Source organism: Triturus cristatus, chromosome 9, assembly GCF_964204655.1.
Source record: "Triturus cristatus chromosome 9, aTriCri1.1, whole genome shotgun sequence".
Lineage (NCBI taxonomy): Eukaryota > Metazoa > Chordata > Amphibia > Caudata > Salamandridae > Triturus > Triturus cristatus.
In genome coordinates, this window is record NC_140592.1 from 1,290,574,420 (window position 1) to 1,290,596,508 (window position 22,089).

Genomic DNA, 22,089 nt, shown 5'->3' on the forward strand with positions numbered 1-22,089 from the left:
TTCTCATACCTAATCCATCATTCCTACTCCTCATACCTCATCCCTACTCATCATTCCTCATCCCTACTCCTCATCCATCATCTCTACTCCTCATTCCTCATCCCTACTCCTCCTCCATCATCCCTACTCCTCATACCTAATCCATCCTTCCTACTCCTCATACCTAATCCCTACTCATCATTCATCATCCCTACTCCTCATCAATCATACCTCCTCCCTACTCCTCATCCATCATCCCTACTCCTCATACCTAATCCAGCATTCCTACTCCTCATACCTCATCCCTACTCCTCATACTTCATCCCTACTCCTCATGCATCATCCCTACTCCTCATCCATCATCCCTACTCCTCATCCATCATCCATTTTCTCATCTATTATCTATCATCCATTTTCCCTACTCATCATACCTCATCCCTATTCCTCATACCTCATCCCTACTTCACATACCTCATCCCTACTCCTCATACATGATCCTTACTCTTCATACCTCATTCCTTCTTCTCATCTATTATCTATCATCCATTTTCTCTACTCATCATACCTCATCCCTATTCCTCATCCATCATCCGTACTCCTCATCCATCATCCCTACTCCTCATACATCATCCCTACTCCACATACGTCATCCATCATCCCTACTCCTCATCCATCATCCCTACTCCTCATACGTCATCCCTACTCCTCATACGTCATCCCTACTCCTCATACGTCATCCCTACTCCTCATACGTCATCCCTACTCCTCATTCCTCATCCCTCAGTCATACCAACACATTTCATTTTGAGTGTTGTGTAAATTAAGCGTGATATTGCGACACAGAATGAAAAGTGCTCTTTCTCTGACAGCACAAACTAGGCAGATCTTTACACAGCGATTGGCACACCAGAGCCGTCACGACATCTAGGTCCTAATTTAAGTTTAAGATTAAACGTGATATTGCTACACCCGAATATATTTGGCCTGGTGTTTCTGCAAAAGTATTTTCAGGGTCCAGAAGCGTTTGACCGGATGCTCCCAGCCCAAACATTGCTTTGGGGTTCGGCTACAAAAGCAGCCAGGCCCTGTCCCTGGCATCTGCCAGACCTCTTTGTGGGGCACTGAGGAACTTGTAAGACTTGCCCGGCCAGAACACATCCTCCCTCTGCCTCTCTTCACATCCGCCTCCCTGTACACCCCCCACCCTCTGGATTTACTCCCCCTTTCATTTACCATCTTCCAAACGAAGATACTAAAAGGATGTGTTAATCCACACAACGGGGAGCATCAAACATAGTTTCTCCCAATAAAACTGGGCTAAACCATTGATTCCTTTTTGCAAAAGGATTCATTTGCTATAGCCGGTTTTATGTGCAGTGATAGGTTTGAAAACATTATTTCCAGCCACGCTTTATCCCCTCACATATATTCACCTACTTTGCAATCAGGGCCATGGTTGGCAAAGCGCTACCCAACCATCAGCACTGTCTTCCGAACACCAGCACACGCCCTATAACCACTCTGATAAACCATAATAAATGTAGCGCACTACCATGCTCTCAATACTGCGTCACAGTTGTCTCCCTGGATTGTGTTGCGTATATGGAAAGCACCTTAGACCCCCCCGAGAATGGACAATTGAATGTCCAATATGAGAATGGACAAGCCATGCGGCGCACCAATCTGCACATATGAAACGCAAAAGAAAGTCTCCCGCCAATAATTTCTAAAACTCTCTACTAACCTTACACATTCAGACACCAATTTTCAGTAGACACAAATATTTGATGGAATTTCCATGTCAGCTCGAAAGGGAGCACAGAGAAGGCGCTGCCATGCTACAATAACATCAGTAGGCTCTACACAAATGCCCGTCGCGTACTACGTCAAACGATCATTGGCTGACCCCACGCAGGCTTAGATCTTTACATTTATCATGGAAATGAAGCCTCAGTGGGGACCCTACCCTTCTGCCAGGTTCTTGGAGGGTTGAACCTCTGCCACCGTGGCAGGAGACCTTCGGCTATATTTAGACTTCCCCCTCCTCCTGACTGCTAACATTGCCTGCCTGCTGGGGGTCGCTCTGCTATGAAAGACGCCAACATACTGGCTGCTTCCTTCCCAGCAGCAACGTTTGCTGGATGGGCCTCGCGTTTTAAGAGCCAGATCGGCAAAGAGTTCTTCTTCCAAGAAAACGTCCATCCAAAGCTGGGCTTCCTTCCTCTCTGCCCAAACGCGGTCCATGTAGGACAACTTTATGCTGCACTTGACAGGTGACGTCTTCCGCGCCCATGCCCGTCACTCAGTGCTTGACAGGCACTTGCTGGGGAAATGGTGGCTGTGCCCAGCGGTCCTGTGGTGGAAAAGCCCTCAGATCGGGGATTACCACTGGTAATCCAGTGGGGAGATCGCGGGATTGGTGCCGCGGAGGAACGCCGGATTTGCTATTCTTCCTGTCCTAAAAAAGCATAAATATGGCCTTTGGGACTGATAATAATGTTACAGATAGTGTTCCTATAAGAATGGAAAGTCATACAAATACAATAGCTACTTTCAGAAGAGTTGGGTACTAGTGAAGTGGCAGATTCACTGAGGCCAAGACACAAGGGGAAAGGACCCCTCAGCACAGGCTGAGTGCAGGCCACACCAGCTGGAGGTGTAGGGAGACCCTCTTGAAATATATGAGCGGCTTCCATTAATATTTCATCTGCACTGTGATGGCTGAATTGAAATGCAGGCACTTGCATAGGGGTGGATTCTCCAATATATTGGTATAGCAAAGTTTATAATTTCAAATTCCATTTTGTGATTCACAAAGCATGAAAAACATTTATAAAGGGATTTACTGAGACAATTTCGCATCACCCGCAAAAGTGTTAGTGACCCGTGGATGTCATTTAAGGGTCGCAGCTTTGCCCTTGCGACCTGTGGTACTGTCTTTGTGACCCCTGGCTTCAGAGGCGGCCAAATCAGCGCCAAGAACAAAGGGGCTGCTCCATCCTTCTGTTTGGCCACTTCTATTGCGCTCACAGTGAATAGCTGCAGATTATTCGCTATTCGTGTAACGGAAACGGAGCATCGGAGCTGGATGAGACCTTCGCTGTCGGCTGAGGTAAGTACAAATAGTTTGAAAGGTATGTTGTGTACATGCCTGCTGGTGGGAGCGTGTTTGTGGGAAAGAGGGGGTGTTTAGGTGTAAGCGTCTAAGGGGCATATCCTCAAGGATCTATCGCTGAGTTATCGGCACTTTATCGCAGCCAAAGTCGCGATAAATTTATCGCCCCATTCACTAGCCCATATCACCAGTTTACCTGCGATAGCAGTCGCAAAAAACATCGCCACAGATGGCCCCAGCAACTAACGCTAATGATATGCAGAGTGGGCGTTCCCGAGCAAAAAGCCGCGACAACACCCCTCCACAACATTCTCAATGACCAGCCAGATTGGCGATACTATCCCAAAACATGCGATAAGGCGCGTTGGCAGCAGGATTTTAACACCTGCTCTGACCTGGTGTAAAGTCGGACGACAACCGGCACCAGAAAAGAGAGCACAGCCCAGAGCCACAGATGAAGAACAACAGATGACCTGGAGCAACTGAACATGCAGCCCGGAGCACCAATAGGGCAATGTAGGAGAGTAGTGTAGGAGAGTAGGATCTGCTTCACATGGGTACCCCCACTTTTTGCTGGTGTTTCACTGTTTTTTAACCTTAGTCTGGCTGTGGCCCTGCTAATCAGAACCACAGCCTAGTTGCTTCCTCTCTAAATTGGTTTGCATGTACATTAGGTACATACCTGTGAGAAGTTGGCCTGGTATATGCTGTTCACTAGTTAAAGTGACCACCTTGTACCATGCCAAGCAACCCTTATGGTGTGGTTGTAAGTCAACCTTTTCGGACCAGCTGCCCTAGTGGTAGCGTAAGGCTAAGCAGTCTTTGAGGCTAAACTCGTTAAAGCGTGTTAAGCAAGCTGTTTTACCATATGTAACCCCCCTTTATACCAATGAAAGGACACCACACAGATATATATTCAAAATATATATGTATTTATTACTCAAAGTATCCCCTAGACTCTTTATGAACACAGGAGCACAAATCGTTAAACAAGAAAGTATTACAGGAGGAGGAGCCAAGATGGCGACCGGAGCAGACGCTTGAGCGCCCGGCTCCGTCGGTCCGTGGCCTCGGACTACTATCCTGATGCCCATCCTCGCCGATTCTCGAGGTGCACCGTGTGCGAAGACGCGCTGACCGCGCTGCTGCTTTCCCGGAGTCTCAACCCGCCCGGATGCCCGAGTTCTGGGTGCTTTTGTCCTCGGCACTGAAACCCTGCGCCCTTACGGCCTTTGCCGGCCTCCTGGAAGCTCCGCAGTTACCGGACCAGCTAGCGCTAACCTGAGCCCCGCGGTCCCGATCTCGCCTCGCACCATGGATCGTTGCCGGATGAGCCCGGGGAGAGACGGCCGGACACCTTCTGCACCCTGTGCCTGACGGGCTGGAGCGGTGGGGTGGGCCCCGGTGCGGTGAGTCTCCTGCCCCGCTCTGAGGACCGAGCTGTGGGGGGCTGCTGCCCCCTTTGCCTATTGCCTAGCCAGCGGCGAGGGGGACCGGCGAGAAGATAAGCGACTGTCGGCCTTTCCTGTTGCGGCGTAGACCTGAGGGGAATTGACCACTTGCCACGACCCCCCCCCCCTGGCCATTGCACCGTATAGCGGCAAAACATGGCGTTGAGTGCCTGCTCGCGGCTGGGGGGTGATACTCCGGTCTCGCCCGCTGCCCACTTCGCCCTCCCTCTTCCGGACACCAGCTCCACAGTGCCGTCCCGGATTGCTGCCGATGTTGGGGCCCAGCTTCCGCTGACATGCGGCTCCGTTCTGGCTGTCCTGCGGGACTTTCAACTACAGATGTGCGCTGGCCTGCAGGCGCTGAGTGAGAGGTTTGACCCCATACTGTCGGCTGCGGGCCGTGAGCGCACTGTTTGTCATCCACAGGGCGTGGGTCCTCCGGTGCTCTTGTCCTCTTGCGGGGACGCAGCGGCGGTGTATGATTGTGCTACACTGGTGCCTTCATCTAGCGCTCCCGGCGCCCAGGGTCCACCGCTCTCCACCTCAACTGCGGATACTTTGTCCCCCTGGTCATGGCTGCCTGCTTCATTGTTCCCTGCCTCATCGCGTCCGCGAGGCTATCCTGCTGAGCGATACCTAACGGCTTCGAGGGACCGTCCGCGGTGGCCCACTGCTGCCTTTTTGTGGAACTCCTGTACCTTACTTGCCAGGTTTGGATTTTATGTGGTGCAACAAGGGACCTCAATCGACGGTCGGCGGCCATTTCGTGATCCTACTTCCCCATCCTCTCACAAGCGGCCATCTTGTCTTTGTCTGCTCGGGACACGGGGCCTTCACGCAGGAGCTGGTTTAATCCCAAGCCCGCGATCGGGCCAGGGCTAGTCTGACTTCTATCGCTATGGTTTATGGACGGGCTGGCCTGGGACTGGGACTGTATGTATGTTTTGCGCGCACTTGTCGCGACTTGTATCCCTTGCTTAAACTGTGGTGCCATGGTATCTTTGCATGCCGTTTTTGGCGTAGAGGGCTCTCAGTGTGTGGGGGCCATAACTGGCTGATGGTTCGGGGCGCTCTGGTGTCTAGTGGGCTCCTCCCCACCTTCTTTTCTGTTTTCTTCCCTTCTTTACTCTGTTCCTACTTTCTCTCTTCTCTATATTTCGGGTTCCTTGGGCGACAGGCACTATGCTGGGGGGGGGGTAGGCCGTAGCCTCCGCATTGGTGTAGGGTGGGGGGGTAATACTCTGTTCTCAATTAGTTCTATGGGCCTTTCTTCTTTTATGTCTCTGTGCTCTACTTTCTTCGATTCGGGGTCCGGGTGTGGGGTGGATCGAGTGGGGGCGGCTCTGGAGGGGCGCGTACTTGCTCATGTGACTATCCTGATATATCTCTGCACCGCCTCACTGATTGAGATTTTACTCCCATTGTTGTTCTTACTGATGTTGCTGCTCGCCCGTGTGGTGAAGCTATCTTGCGGACTCGAATCTACTTTGCTCTTATCCTTCATTGACTTTTTTCTCTGATAAAATTATCAAAAAACTTAAAATTAACCTTCACTTCTCCTTCCCCGGGTTTCAAAGATATCTCCAGTATGTGACTCATAACCTGTTGTTAATCCTGACCGTTGATGCACGGGGGCTGTAATGTGGGTATCAGTGCTTTACTGTATCGTGGCCGGCCTGACGGTTGTAGGCCCGTATTTGTTCTTTTAAGATGCACGAATAAAGGTTTTTAAAAAAAAAAAAAAAAAAAAAAAAAAAGAAAGTATTACAATATACAGAAGTTGCACTTTATATGGATAGGCCCTGGTGGCCGATCAAACCATATACTAAAATAGTGGTATAAGTACCACAAACAGGAAAGGGAAAAGGCCTAGGGCCTCTAGAATCGCTGGGCCTACAAGGAGCTAACTTCAGTTAGTGACCAGGAGGTCCACAGGTCGCGTGTGCAGTGAGGAAAGTTACGCGCGGGCTCCTATAGGTTTTCAATGGGTGCGTAAAAGTTCAAAAGTTACTGCTAGAAGGGTCTTCTGGATGGACTACGAACTCAAGACTTAAAACACAGACACTAGAGATGTTTCTCTACACTTGGGCACCGGAGTGCCAGCTTTACCTCACCCACAGGAAGCGGGTGCATAGGTCTCGAAGTGCGTCGGGTTTCGTCCATCTGTTCAATGGAGCCTGGTGACAAAGCTGCTGCAGGCGGCCGGTCCAGAAGTGATGCGGTGGATCCAAGGGTGGATCGGAGTTGTAGAAGACCTGTAAGCAGAGGGGACAGTGTTCACAGTCACTAGCCAGTGACCGGCGTGGCACCAGGTAGGTACCAGGCGATGTTGGGTGCAAACAGGTGAAGAGGTGTAGCTTGTCTCTGCAGCCACATGGTTCCTGAAGGTCGACGACGTCCAGGAGTCGGTTCATGAGCTGTCCCACGCAGGCTCTCGCTGTCGGCAGTGTCGGCGACTCGAAGGAAGCAAACAAGCCTTGGCAAAAGCAGGAGTCGCAGGAATTGAAGAAAGCTGATTACTCTGACTAGCAAGGTCAGAGGGGCTGCTCCTTTGGAGGGAAGCAGAGGCCAGTCTGGAGCAACCAGACCAGTGTCGTAGTTCACAAACAAGGTCGCCAAAATGGCCACTAGCCAACAGGCCAGGGACCGGGCAGGCGTGTCGAGATGCAAAGTGCAGAGGGGCCCCACGCAGATTGTGGAGATGCTGGAGGGCTCACCTTTGGTGCAGATGCTGCTCGGATGTTGGGCTTCTCAGGACCCAAAGCACAACTTGGAGGGAGCCTCTGTTGTTGCGCTTGCAGCTTGTCGAGTGTCTTTTCAAGATGGCTGGCTCCACGTGTCTCGGTGCCTCCACGGGTTCCTTCTTTGCAGGGACTGTGGATCGGGTGGTGAGAGGTCTGGAGGTCCAGTTCTTGTCGGTCTCTGGGCTCGGACTCCGGCAGGAGGCGGCGGCAAAGCAGACGTCGAGTTGCTGGATGGTGCTTGCGTTAGCAAGATGGTCACTCCCTGACCATAGGGGAGATTCTCTTCAGTCCTCTGTGCAGCAGAGCGTCGAAGTTCCCGTCTTCTTCTTTGTGTTAAGTTGATTCCAGGATGTCTGAAGTCTTAGGACACAGCTCCTACCTTTAAGCGGATTCTAGGGGCCGGACTACCTGCTAGGTCCCTCCCGAAGGGTGGGACCAGGAAGGGGGGTGGTTACACCCCCAATCCTTTGTCCAGTTCGCCCCAGGTCCGGGGCTGGTGTGCCCCAGGACCGGTGTGAACTGGCATATGCACCGAGGCTCCTTGTGAGCCTCAGGCATGTCTGATTCTATTCAAGCCCTACCTGACCAATACACAAAATCCTGTCTGGGGTGGTGCACGCACATCCCCTGGCAGGAAACCCTTTGTCCACGTCTCCCAAGCTGGAAGGACTCCCAGCAGCAGGAGGGCAGTCTTGTGTCGGTGGTGGCAGCGTCCATTTTGTGGAGCTGAGGCTATGTCTGATTTTACCCGGGTTTCAGGTGCTGTACATGTCGTGTCCCTCTAGAAGGGTGGAATGCTAACCCCGTCGCCAGAATTGGCGAGGGGTTAGTATTCCAATTCGTATGACACCTTACTCGACATGTTTTGATAAAGCCAAACCAAAGATAGCATTTAACCGCGAGGTTCATAATGCACTTAAGAGTATATGGTATGACGATATCTGGAAACGGTAGAAGGAAGTCGTTCCGACCACTGCAGACAGGCTCAGCTCATGCCAGAACACCATCTCACATGGAACCAAGCACTCTGCCTTCAGGATTGTTAAGGCCTGCCATAGGAGTGACTTATAGGTTAACATGTGTCCCATTTGAGGTTAGGTATAGGTATACTACACCTAAGTAAGAGGTGGTTACACCAACTTACCCCAGCTGAGTGATCAGCCAGTTGTGTCAAATTGCTAGGCCAGGCCAGGGGTGGCACAATACATGCTTCAGCCCCTGGTAGGCCTTAGATACACCAATGCCCTGGGTACCTAGTGTACACTGGTACAGGGGCTCACAAGGTGATCCAATTCCAATTGGTTATGCACCTAGGGTACATGGAGTCCATTTTAAAGAGAGAGCAGATAGGCTGAGATCCTGAATGGCAGGATCTCAGGCCAACTAAGTCGAAAAACCAGCTAGACACTAGGCAAAAAAATTGGGGGTAACCATAGTCAGATATCCACCTTCCTACACAACCACCCCCCCCCCCAAACGAAGGGAGATAAGGCTGACCTTGCCCAGGTAAGCCTATATTGCCTGAGTGGCCATATAAGGAAGAACCAGCACTGGCATGGTTACCCCCTGTCTCATGGTCCACTAAGCAATCCCTCACCCTAAAGGTATCATAGGGTCTCCACCATAGGGAATCTCTACCTTTGGTGTGTCTTTGAAAAGTAAAAGGCTGGTGTTGAGATGGAGTACTGAAGTGAGTGTCCTCAAAGTGAGGCCTCAGCTTCCTCCAATCATCCTCCACCATGGATGCCTTTCTTTCTTTCACTGAGTTGCACTGTGCTCTCAGGGTCAGCCTCTGGCTACCTAAAGCTGGAGGCTGGGTCCCTTTTGTGGGCTTACTGGAGGGACAGGTCAGGTCTGGGGCCCTAAGGTCCCAGGTTTGCCTGTGCCCAACAGAATCCCTCTGGGGGAGGTCCCTAACTACCTGTAAAGGGGATCCCTCGGGAATGTGTTTAACCATCACCTGGCTAGGGCTACTAGCCAGGCAATCCTCATTCTTTTGATGGGGTGTTCTTGTGGACAGGGGCCTCTTGGGGGCCACTGGCCTCCCTGACCTCTGCAGCCGTGGGCTGACTGAGGCAGGGTAGAGAGAGGCAGGCTACCTGCACCAGACTGGGTCCCACCTTGGAAAGGGCCACTGACATCAGAGGCTCTGCCAGGCCAGGCCTGGCTACCTCTGGGGCAGTTCCTTCACAAGGGGTGGGGTCAGATCCCTGGGGAGGCTGACCTTTTCCTAATGTCTGGGGAGAGGGAGACTTTTCTTCCTCCCCACTACTCTCTGTTTGTGTGGAGTGATCCATAGTTTCAGGCTTCACTACACCTATGTCAGTCTGAGTATGGGCTGAGACCATTACAGTCCTGCCAACCTTTTCAGGGGGCCACTCAGTTTGGGTTTGAGCTGTGACTGTCACAGCTCTGCCAGTCTCTACAGGGAAGTCTGTCTTTGCCTGGGCTGCGGCTACCACTGCCCTTCCAACCATTTCAGGGAGGAAATCTACTTGGACAGGGGTTGTGGCTGGCACCACCCCACTACCCGTTTTTGAAAGGCCTACCATTTTAGAATGGGTGTCTTGTTCAACTCCAGCCCAAGCTGAGAGTTCTAAGTCATTCCCCAGTAAGCAGTCTACAGGCAAGGTTGGGGACACTGCCACCCTTTTAGGGCCAGTGACACCTCCCCAGCTGAGACATACCTCTGCCATGGGATGACCGTTCTGTTTGCCATCAATGTTAGTTACCTGGTAGGAGAAACCAGGCAAAAGCTGCTCAGAGGGGACTAACCAATGGGCCACCATAGTGATGCTAGCTCCTGTGTCTCTGTAGGCCTCAGCTTTTGTACCATTGATGTAGGGCTCCTGTCTGTACCTACCCAAAGTGTTGGGACAGGCAATGAAGTTGGCAAACCCCATGCCACCATCACAGACAAGAGTAGTTGCTGTAGGGGAATTGGCTAAGCCAGGGTCCCCCTGTGTTCCCCAAGAAAACCCAACCAAATTTCTGGGGGCACTCCCACCACCTGGGGGATTACTGCTGACAGTAATAGGTGGTGTGACAGGAGTAATTGGAGGAACAGTTTTGGTTTTAGCCTTTGGGCAACTGCTGTCAGTTTTCCAATGCCCAGGAATTTTACATTCATGGCAGTAAGGCTTTTTACTTGTGGTAGAGGAGGGAGCTTGGGACCCACCACCCTGTGTGGAGTTTTGGGGCCCTGAGGAAGATTTCTCTTTTGTTTTATCCCCACCCTTCTCTTGAGGCTTGGTGGTATCTTTCTTTTGGTCACCACCCTGGTTTTTAGGCCTAATCCTGGTCCTGACCCATTTATCTGCCCTCTTTCCCAATTCTTGGGGAGAGGTCAAATCTGAGTCTACCAGGTGTTGATGGAGAAGCTGGTTTTGACAGTTACTTAAAATCTGCTCTCTCATCATCAAATTGTACAATCCTGTATAATCAGACACCTTACTTCCCAGCAACCAACCCTCCAAAGCCTTAGTGGCACATTCAATGTATTCAGACCAGTCCTGAGTCTGTGTCTTCTGGGTATCTCTGAACATTAACCTGTACTGTTCAGTGGTTAAGCCTAACCCATCAACCAGGACACTCTTCAGGGCTCTGTAGTTTCTGACATCCTCCTCTCTAACAGTGAGGAGTCTATCTCTGCCTCTACCTTCAAAGGAGAGCCAGAGGATTGCTGCCCATTGGTCTTCAGGAACCTGCTGCACTTTGCAGGCTCTCTCAAGAGCAGTCATCCATTTGTGGACATCAACCCCACTTTTGTAGGGGGGCACAACCTTAGACAGGTTCCTATTATCAAAGACCCTATCTTTGTCCCTAGGGACAATGCTGCCACCAGTGGGTACAGACCCACTCTCTCTAGGTTGCCTAGCCTTGTTCAGTTTCTCTTCCATCAGGGCTACTTCTAGCTCCTGCTTCCTGATCCTCAGCTGGGCTTCCTGCATTCTGGCCTCATGCTCCCTTCTCTGGGGGCTGGTCATCCGCCTTCTGGAGCGACCTTGAGAGCCTCTAGAGGCATGAGAAGCATTAGAGTCACCTGAGTGATTCCTCTGTCTCCCAAACCCCTGGTTAAGTCCACTGGGGAGATCCAATGGGGTGACCCCATTGTCCGTCCCCAGTAGCCTTAGGTTAGCTGGGCCACGTATAACACTTGGCACTGGGCTAGTTCTCCCTTCATCCCCACTACCTTCTGTATCAGTACCCCTATCACTTTCATCCTCTGTAGTATGATTCGCATCTAAGGGGTGACTATTGGAAAGGGGTACTTCAGTAGCATCTTCAGAAGGGGGGCCTCCTGTTCCAGTCCCTGAGGGGCCTAACTGGGAGGCTTTCTTGAGAGCTTTCTGATCTTCATCAGCTTGTAAGAGTTCTCTGAGTTCAGCAGAGGTAGGGTTCCTGAGCTGTTTAAGGCCCCTGATATTTGCCAACTGCCTGAGCTCATTCTGGTTAAGGGTAGCAAAAATGGATGGTGCCCTCTGGGGGTCACTCTCGACAGAGATGGGTACATTGGACCCCTCTGCCCCAGCCATTGCTCTTAAGTGTGGGTGGATGTGTTGCAACTACCTACACTTGGGTTTTCCTACTAAACCTATCTAGTAGTTGTAGTCAGGGTGTGCTAAACCCTTTGCTCTACAACAACTAAGTTCAGTAGAACTTAAGTATATAACTAATCTTGTTTTATATGTACCTACTGGTACCTATGTGATCTTTCAATTGGTAACAAAGAGATTACAACGGTAAAACACAGCAAGCTCAAATCCCAACCGCTGCTCACCAATGTGAGAAGTTGGCCTGGTATATGCTGTTCACTAGTTAAAGTGACCACCTTGTACCATGCCAAGTAACCCCTATGGTGTGGTTGTAAGTCAACCTTTTCGGACCAGCTGCCCTAGTGGTAGCGTAGGCTAAGCAGTCTTTCAGGCTAAACTCGTTTTGGCATGTAAAGCAAGCTGTTTTACCATATGTAACCCCCCTTTATACCAATGAAAGGACACCACACAGATATATATTCAAAATATATATGTATTTATTACTCAAAGTATCCCCTAGACTCTTTATGAGCACAGGAGCACAAATCGTTAAACAAGAAAGTATTACAATATACAGAAGTTGCACTTTATATGGATAGGCCATGGTGGCCGATCAAACCATATACTAAAATAGTGGTATAAGTACCACGACTAGGAAAGGGAAAAGGCCTAGGGCCTCTAGAATCTCTGGGCCTACAAGGAGCTAACTTCAGTTAGTGACCAGGAGGTCCACGGGTTGCGTGTGCAGTGAGGAAAGTTACACGCGGGCTCCCATAGGTTTTCAATGGGTGCGTAAAAGTTCAAAAGTTACTGCTAGAAGGGTCTTCTGGATGGACTACGAACTTAAGACTTAAAACACAGACACTAGAGATGTTTCTCTACACTTGGGCACCGGAGTGCCAGCTTTACCTCACCCACAGGAAGCGGGTGCATAGGTCTCGAAGTGCGTCGGGTTTCGTCTATCTGTTCAATGGAGCCTGATGACAAAGATGCTGCAGGCGGTCGGTCCAGAAGAGATGCGGTGGATCCAAGGGTGGATCGGAGCTGTAGAAGACCTGAAAGCAGAGGGGACAGTGTTCACAGTCACTAGCCAGTGACCGGCGTGGCACCAGGTAGGTACCAGGCGATGTCGGGTGCAAACAGGTGAAGAGGTGTAGCTTGTCTCTGCAGCCACGTGGTCCCTGAAGGTTGACGATGTCCAGGAGTCGGTTCACAAGCTGTACCACGCAGGCTCTCGCTGTCGGCGGTGTCGGCAACTCAAAGGAAGCAAACAAGCTTTGGCAAAAGCAGGAGTCGCAGGAATTGAAGAAAGCTGATTACTCTGACTAGCAAGGTCAGATGGGCTGCTCCTTTGGAGGGAAGCAGGGGCCAGTCTGGAGCAACCAGACCAGCATTGTAGTTTTCAAACAAGGTTGCCAAAATGGCCACTAGCCAACGGGCCAGGGACCGGGCAGGCGCGTCAAGATGCAAAGTGCAGAGGGGCCCCACGCAGATCGTGGAGATGCTGGAGGGCTCACCTTTGGTGCAGATGCTGCTCGGATGTTGGGCTTCTCAGGACCCAAAGCACAACTTGGAGGGAGCCTCTGTTGTCGCGCTTGCAGCTTGGTGAGTGTCTTTTCAACATGGCTGGCTCCACGTGTCTCGGTGCCTCCACGGGTTCCTTCTTTGCAGGGACTGTGTATCGGGCGGTGAGAGGTCTGGAGGTCCAGTTCTTGTCGGTCTCTGGGCTCGGACTCCGGCAGGAGGCGGCAGCAAAGCAGACGTTGAGTTGCTGGATGGTGCTTGCAATAGCAAGATGGTCACTCCCTGACCATAGGGGAGATTCTCTTCAGTCCTCTGTGCAGCAGAGCATCGAAGTTCCCGTCTTCTTCTTTGTGTTAAGTTGATTCCAGGATGTCTGAAGTCTTAGGACACAGCTCCTACCTTTAAGCGGATTCTAGGGGCCGGACTACCTGCTAGGTCCCTCCCTAAGGGTGGGACCAGGAAGGGGGGTGGTTACACCCCCAATCCTTTGTCCAGTTCGCCCCAGGTCCGGGGCTGGTGTGCCCCAGGACCGGTTTGAACTGGCATATGCACCGAGGCTCCTTGTGAGCCTCAGGCATGTCTGATTCTATTCAAGCCCTACCTGACCAATACACAAAATCCTGTCTGGGGTGGTGCACGCACCTCCCCTGGCAGGAAACCCTTTGTCCACGTCTCCCAAGCTGGAAGAACTCCCAGCAGCAGGAGGGCAGACTTGTGTCGGTGGTGGCAGCGTCCATTTTGTGGAGCTGAGGCTATGTCTGATTTTACCCGGGTTTCAGGTGCTGTACATGTCGTGTCCCTCTAGAAGGGTGGAATGCTAACCCCGTCGCCAGAATTGGCGAGGGGTTAGTATTCCAATTCGTATGACACCTTACTCGACATGTTTTGATAAAGCCAAACCAAAGATAGCATTTAACCGCGAGGTTCATAATGCACTTAAGAGTATATGGTATGACGATATCTGGAAACGGTAGAAGGAAGTTGTTGCGACCACTGCAGACAGGCTCAGCTCATGCCAGAGCACCATCTCACATGGAACCAAGCACTCTGCCTTCAGGATTGTTAAGGCCTGCCATAGGAGTGACTTATAGGTTAACATGTGTCCCATTTAAGGTTAGGTATAGGTATACTACACCTAAGTAAGAGGTGGTTACACCAACTTACCCCAGCTGAGTGATCAGCCAGTTGTGTCAAATTGCTAGGCCAGGCCAGGGGTGGCACAATACATGCTTCAGCCCCTGGTAGGTCTTAGATACACCAATGCCCTGGGTACCTAGTGTACACTGGTACAGGGGCTCACAGGGTGATCCAATTCCAATTGGTTATGCACCTAGGGTACATGGAGTCCATTTTAAAGAGAGAGCAGATAGGCTGAGATCCTGAATGGCAGGATCTCAGGCCAACTAAGTCGAAAAACCAGCTAGACACTAGGCAAAAAAATTGGGGGTAACCATAGTCAGATATCCACCTTCCTACAATACCGAATTGGATTCTGGAGTGCCTTATAAGCCCCTAGTATATGGTATACTATGTACCTAGGGTATAGGTACCTCAGAGGCCTACCAGGGGCTGAAGCATGTACTATGCCACCCCTGGGAAGCACTCCAAAATGGCACCACAGGTCTACTACTGCAGCCTGGGTAAGGGTGTGTTTGCACCCCTTACAGTGGTGTAGGCTACCTATATTCACCCATATGTACAGACAAATATAAACCTATAAGTTACTCCTATGGCAGGCCTTAACAATCCTGAAGGGAGAGTGTTTGGTTTTGTGTGAGAAGGTGCCCAAGCATGAGCTGAGCCCCTCTGCAGCTTTCGGAAATACTTGCTTATGGCTGTTCTGTGACACAGCCATACCATATACTCTTAGGTGCATTATAACCTCGCGGTAAATGCTAACTTTGGAATGTCGTGTTTGGTGTCAAATGCTTTGGAATACTACCCCCCTGCCAGTTCTGGCGGCGGGGGTAGCATTCCACCCTTCTAGAGGGAGAGACATGTTCACACTGGTCTAACCCGGTAGGACTTTCCTGAGCCCTGGCATCACAAAGTGGATGCCTCTGCACAGACACGGGTCTGGCCTCCTGCTGCTGACCGAAACCCCGGCAGGGGATGCCTGGACAATAGGTTTCCTCTCGAAGGGAGGTGTAACCACCTCCCCAGACAGGCAGATGTGTATTGGGGCTGGGCGGGAGCACTCTCTGGTGCTTTGAAGTCCTGCACTGGGGGCACACTTGGTGTCCCTGTGCGTAGTCCAGTTCAAACCAGTTGCAGGGGCTACCTGCCCCATCTCTGGTGCGAAACTGGACAAAGGAAATGGGTGTAACCACCCCTCTTTCCAATCCCTCCCCTAGGTGGATCCCTTGAGTATGTCCAACACCCCAACTTAGTATAAGTATGGGAACCCAGTCCTTGCGACTTTAGATTACCCTGGACGAAACATATATCCTGGACTTTCGACTTTCTACCACGACTAGAAGAAAGAAGAAATCTCCCTTGGGGTCAAGCAGTGACTCCCCTGCTTGACAGGCACCAAAGAAGCAACTGACCGGTCTGCAGTGCTGAAGCTCCCACCAGACGCCGAAGTCTTTGCATCAACAGAGGGGGATTACCAGACTTCACCAAGGCTACCCTCAGTCCACAGCAAAGCTGAGGCCCGTGACTATCGAGGGTGACGTGGAACCATGACCCCTTGACACCATGAACTTTTGCAGCAACACTATCTTCCTCGTCCTCCTCGAAGTTGTGCTTTGGGCCTTGAGCACCTCCTGCACCGAAGATTGTTGGCCTCCACTCCACGAGTGACCCGTGGGCCAGTTTCAAGTGTGACCGCTTGAGGCTCCTTCGTGATCACTAGCCCGTTGGCTAGCAGGTCCCCACGAAGGCAACTCCTCTTCTAATTGGGCTTTCCTGGTTGCTCCAGTCGTGCCCCGACTTACCCTCGCTGGGTGAGTCCCTCAGACCTTGCTGGTCTGCACTGCAGTCCTTTCTCTGAATTCCAGTGACTTGCCGTAGCCAAGGCTTGTTGGGTCCATTCTGGTCGCCGACACCTCAGGACTCGACAAACTTTGTGGGACAGCACCCGACACACTTCGTGGGCACAGCTTGAATCCGGCTCGTGGACTTCGTCGACGCCTCCTGGACCTTGTGGCTGAAGAGTCAAGACACCCATCAACTCACCTGAAGCACCCGACATCTGTGGGCATTGGTCCATCCTGCCCTTGGTCACTGGCTAGTGACCCAGACTCTGTCCCCTCTGCTTTCAGGTTCCTTCCATCCTAGATCCAGGGTTGGATCTCTTCGGACACTTCTCCTCTTCACGGCAGCAGCAGTTCTTTGCAGGCTTCCATTGCAATCGATGACGCGACCCGACACCAAAAGACACCTATGCACCCGGCTTCCCTGGGTAAGGTAACTCGAGTATTCTGGTGCTCCCGTGGGTGCTAGCCCTAGAACTTCTTAAGTCCAAAAGGGTTTGGTCCTGACTCGATTCTAAGTGTACCTAATCTTTAAAATTCCAACCGCGACATTGCCCATAGAAGCTAATGGGAACCCACGGTTGTGTTCTCACACTGCATACAGTCCCCGTGGGTCCCCTGTGTCACTACCTTGGGTGGTTCCTTGGGGCCCCAGCGATTCTACAGGCTCTAGGCCTTGTGTCTATTCCAGTCATGGTTCTTATCCCACTTTTTTGGTATATGGTTTGGTACGCCCCTAGGGCCCAAACGTGTATTTGTGCTATTACTGATAATTGCTAACTTGTAAACAAAGTACTTCAAAACTCCAATCTCATAAAGAGACTAGAGGGGTGTGTTTTATCCTAAATACATATATTTTGAATATATACCTGGTGTGGTTGTCCTTTCATTTGATCATTCAAGAGATTATAGACTAGTAAAACAAGCTGCTTTACATTCCTTCAAGACTTAGCCTGAAGGCTGATCTCCATAGCTACCACTAGGATAGCTTTCAATAAAGATTGTCTTTAACCATTCACCATAAGGGGTTGTTTGGACTGATACAAGGTGCCCACAAGAACTAGTGGACAGCATATATCAGGCCACCTTCTCACATTGGTGTGCAGCGTGTGGGATTCCAGCTTGCTATTGTTTTACCAGATAATCTCAATTGAATTGATCAACTGAAAACCACTAAAGGTACCATATAATATCAAGTTTAGCTACAGTATGTTCTACTGAACTTAGAGTTGTGTGTTAAGGGATAGCACACCCTTTCTACAACTCAAGAGAGTTTAGTACGCCACACTAGTGTACGTAGTCCAATACACCACACCGCATTAGTAATATCTAACCAGCGGGTCCCTACCAGGAACCAGTGAGCTCCTTCCCTATAAATATGAGGATCTATCCTTTGCTCAGCTTAGGGCCTTATGTACCGTTAGGAAGCTGAAGACTGGCAAAAGCCCAACCACCCAGCATCTCATAAAGATACTGAAACTGGATGATATCACAGGGCCTAGTGGGCCTGATGGGGTAGACAGTGTGGGTGGGGCAGCAGGTGAGGGTGGGCGTAGGGGTAGCAACTTCCCTGACCCTACCTCTAATGCAGACCAGACTGTTGACAATGACCAGACTCTGGTGAACCCAGATCTCCTGGATGAGGATGAGGAGGATGACAATAATGCTCCTTCCTTTATTCCTCCAGGTAGAGTTGAAAGTAGGGCTAGAAGGGATAGATCTCTGTCAAGGGGGTCTGTCCAGTCTAACTCCTCTATAGGGAATGGAATGGAATGGAAAGATCATTTATTGAGCGCAATAGCTACCCTGAGGCTTCCTAGTGCTACGGACAACGCGTGCAGGTAGGAGAGTTGGGGATTATTCAGGCCTATTAAAAAGCAGGGTTTTTAATTGTTTACGAAACAGAAGTAAGTTGGGCTCTGACCGCAGAGGAAAGGGGAGGGAGTTCCACAGTATGGCCGAATTATAAGAGAACGACCGACCCCCACACCTGACTCTCTTGATCCTGAGTACTGTAGCAAGGAGAGAGGATGCTGATCTGAGCTGTCTGGTCGGTTTATAGGGGGTGATCAGTGGGTGATTGATAACAGCACCCGTTCTCCAAAAGGCTTGGTGAGTGATGCATAGGGCCTTAAATTCGATTCTTTCCCTGACTGGGAGCCAATGGAGGCTCTTTAACCTGGGTTTGGCTGAGAGTCGACGAGGGATTTGAAGCAGTGTTCGGGCGGCGCTATTTTGTATAATCTGAAGCTTGTGCAAGGTAGTTTGAGGGGCCCCTAAATAGAGGGCGTTCCTAAAATCTAGACGAGACAGAATGAGACCCTGTACCATAATCTGTCTTGCTTGGAAAGGTAGTGAGGGGAGAATCTTCCACAGGAGCCTGAGTAGACCAAAGCAGGTGGCTGATGAGGCTGCTGGGAAAGCTAGTGGCACCCATAAAGTTTATTGGGATGATGGAGTCCTATACTCAGCGAGTAGAGACCCCAAGCCTGGTGCATCCAGGAGGTTCTTTATACCTCTGAGGTTTAGGGGCTTCCTATTGACACTAACCCATGATATTCCCCTAGCAGGACACCTAGGCCAGAACAAGACTTGGGACATAATTTTTCTCCACTTTCACTGGACCCACATGTCTGAAGACACAAATGAGTTTTGTCGCTCCTGTGTAACCTGCCAAGCCAGTTGTAAAGCAGGTGGCACTACAAAGGCCCCCCTGATACCGCTACCTGTGGTGGGGGTGCCATTTGAAAGGGTAGGGATTGACATTGTTGGTCCCATGGATCCCCAAACAGCATCTGGGCACAGATTTATACTGGTGGTGGTGGACCATGCCACCAGGTACCCAGAAGCAATTCCCCTAAGGACCACTACAGCACCTGTGGTGGCAAGAGCTGTCTTGAGTGTGTTCTCAAGAGTAGGCTTTCCTAAGGAGGTAGTATCCGACAGGGATACAAACTTCATGTCTAGTTACTTGACTGCTATGTGGAAGGAGTGTGGAGTGTACTACAAGTTCACCACACACTATCACTCACAATGCAATGGTTTAGTTGAGAGATTCAATAAAACCTTAAAGAGCATGATTAAAGGACTCCCAGAGAAGCTTAGGTGAAAATAGGACCTACTCTTGCCCTGCCTTTTATTTGCATACAGGGAGGTGCCTCAAGAGGGGGTTGGTTACATCCCATTTGAACTTTTGTTTAGTCACCCTGTCAGGGGTCCATTGTGTTTGGTGAAGGAAGGATTGGAGTTACCTCTCAAGCCCCCAAAGCAAATCATAGTGGACTATGTACTTGGTCTCCGCTCCAGGATGGCTGAGTACATGAAAAAGGCAAACAAAAACCTTGAGGCTAGCCAGGAACTGCAAAAAGCCTGGCTTGACCAAAAGGCTGTACTGACTGTTTACCAGCCAGGACAGAAGGTGTGGGTGTTGGAGCCTGTGGCCCCAGCAGCCCTCCAGGACAAATGGAGTGGCCCCCATACAATTGTTGAACAGAAAGGGGAGGTTACCTACTTGGTAGACCTTGGAACCCCTAGGAGTCCCCATAGGGTACTTCATGTCAACAGAATTAAACCATATGTTGACAGGGCAGACATGGGCTTGCTCATGGCTACTGATGAAGGACAGGAGGAAGAGAGTGACCCACTCCCTGACCTGCTTTCTCAGAACCCTGATGATGGGTCAGTTGATGGTGTAGCCTTGGCAGGAAGCCTCACTGCTCAGCAACAAACTGACTGCAGAAACCTTCTCAGCCAGTTTAGACATATGTTTTCTCTGACTCCAAGTCAGACCACCTGGTGCACTCATGAAGTGGATACTGGGGACAGTCTACCTGTGAAGAATAAGATCTACAGGCAACCTGACCATGTCAGGGACTGTATAAGTACAGAAGTCCAAAATATGTTGGATCTGGGTGTGATTGAACACTCAGTAGTCCTGGTACCAGAACCTCACACCAGTCTTGGGAAAAGAGAGATGAGGTTTTGTGTAGACTACAGGGGTCTCAATGCAATCACTAGGACTGAGGCCCATCCCATCCCAAGGGCAGATGAGCTAATAGATACGTTGGCCTCAGCCAAGTTTCTAAGCACATTTGACCTGACAGCTGGCTACTGGCAGATCAGACTAGCTGATGATGCAAAGCCAAAAACAGCATTTTCTACCCCTAGTGGGCACTATCAATTTGTGGTAATGCCCTTTGGTTTGAAGAATGCACCTGCCACTTTCCAAAGGTTGGTGAATCAAATCCTTACAGGCCTGGAAGACTTTAGTGCAGCATATCTAGATGATATTGCTGTCTTTAGCTCCACCTGGTAGGATCACCTGGTCCACTTAAGGAATGTTTTGGAGGCCCTGCAAAAAGCAGGCCTAACTATCAAGGCTACTAAGTGCCAGATAGGGCAGAGTCAGGTTGTATACCTGGGCCACCTTGTAGGTGGAGGCCAGGTTCAACCATTGCAGAGCAAAATCCAGACCATAATGCTCCAACTACCCAGACTCAGGTGAGAGCCTTCTTAGGCCTGACTGGGTACTATAGGAGATTTGTCAAAGGGTATGGATCAATAGTGACACCCTTGAATGACTTAACTTCTAAAAAGATGCCCAAAAAGGTTCAGTGGATAGCTAGCTGTCAAAATGCATTTGATGACCTAAAGCAGGCCATGTGCACTGCTCCCATTCTGTAGAGTCCTGACTACTCCAAGAAGTTCAGTGTCCAAACAGATGCATCTGAATTGGGGGTAGGGGCTGTACTTTCACAATTGAATGATGATGGTCAGGATCAGCCAGTAGCTTTCACAAGCAGAATGCTGACCCCTAGAGAGAAACGTTGGTCAGCCATTGAGAGGGAGGCCGTTGCTGTGGTTTGGGCTCTGAAGAAGTTGAGGCCATACTTGTTTGATACTCACTTCCTTGTTCAGACAGACCATAAGCCCCTCTTATGGCTAAAACAAATGAAGGGTGAAAACCCCAAACTGCTTAGGTGGTCCATTTCCTTACAGGGGATGGACTTTACAGTGGAACATAGACCTGGGAGTAACCATGCCAATGCAAATGGACTCTCCAGGTATTTCCACTTAGAACATGAAGACTCAACTGGTCAAGGTTAGTTTAATGTCCCTGCGTTTGGGGGGGTTGTGCAGGAGAGTAGGATCTGCGTCACATGGGTACTCCCACTTGTTGCTGGTGTTTCACTGTTTTTCGACCTTAGTCTGGCTGTGGCCCTGCTAATCAGGACCACAGCCTTGCTGCTTCCTCTCCAAAATGGTTCGCATGTACATTAGTTACATATCTAATTGGATTCTGGAGTGCCTTATAAGTCCCTAGTATATGGTATACTATGTACCTAGGGCATAGGTACCTCAGAGGCCTATCAGGGGCTGAAGCATGTATTATGCCACCCCTGGAAAGCACTCCAAAATGGCACCACAGGTCTGCTACTGCAGCCTGGGTAAGGGTGTGCTTGCACCCCTTACAGTGGTATAGGCTACCTATATCCACCTATATATACAGACACATATAAACCTATAAGTCACTCCTATGGCAGGCTTTAACAATCCTGAAGGCAGAGGGCTTGGTTTTATGTGAGAGGGTGCCCAAGCATGAGCTGAGCCCCTCTGCAGCTTAAGGAAATACTTCCTTATGGCTGTTCTGAGATACAGCCATACCATATACTCTTAAGTGCATTATAACCTCCCGGTAAATGCTAACTTTGTAATGGCTGCATCAAAACATGTTGTGTTTGGTGTCAAACGCTTTGGAATACT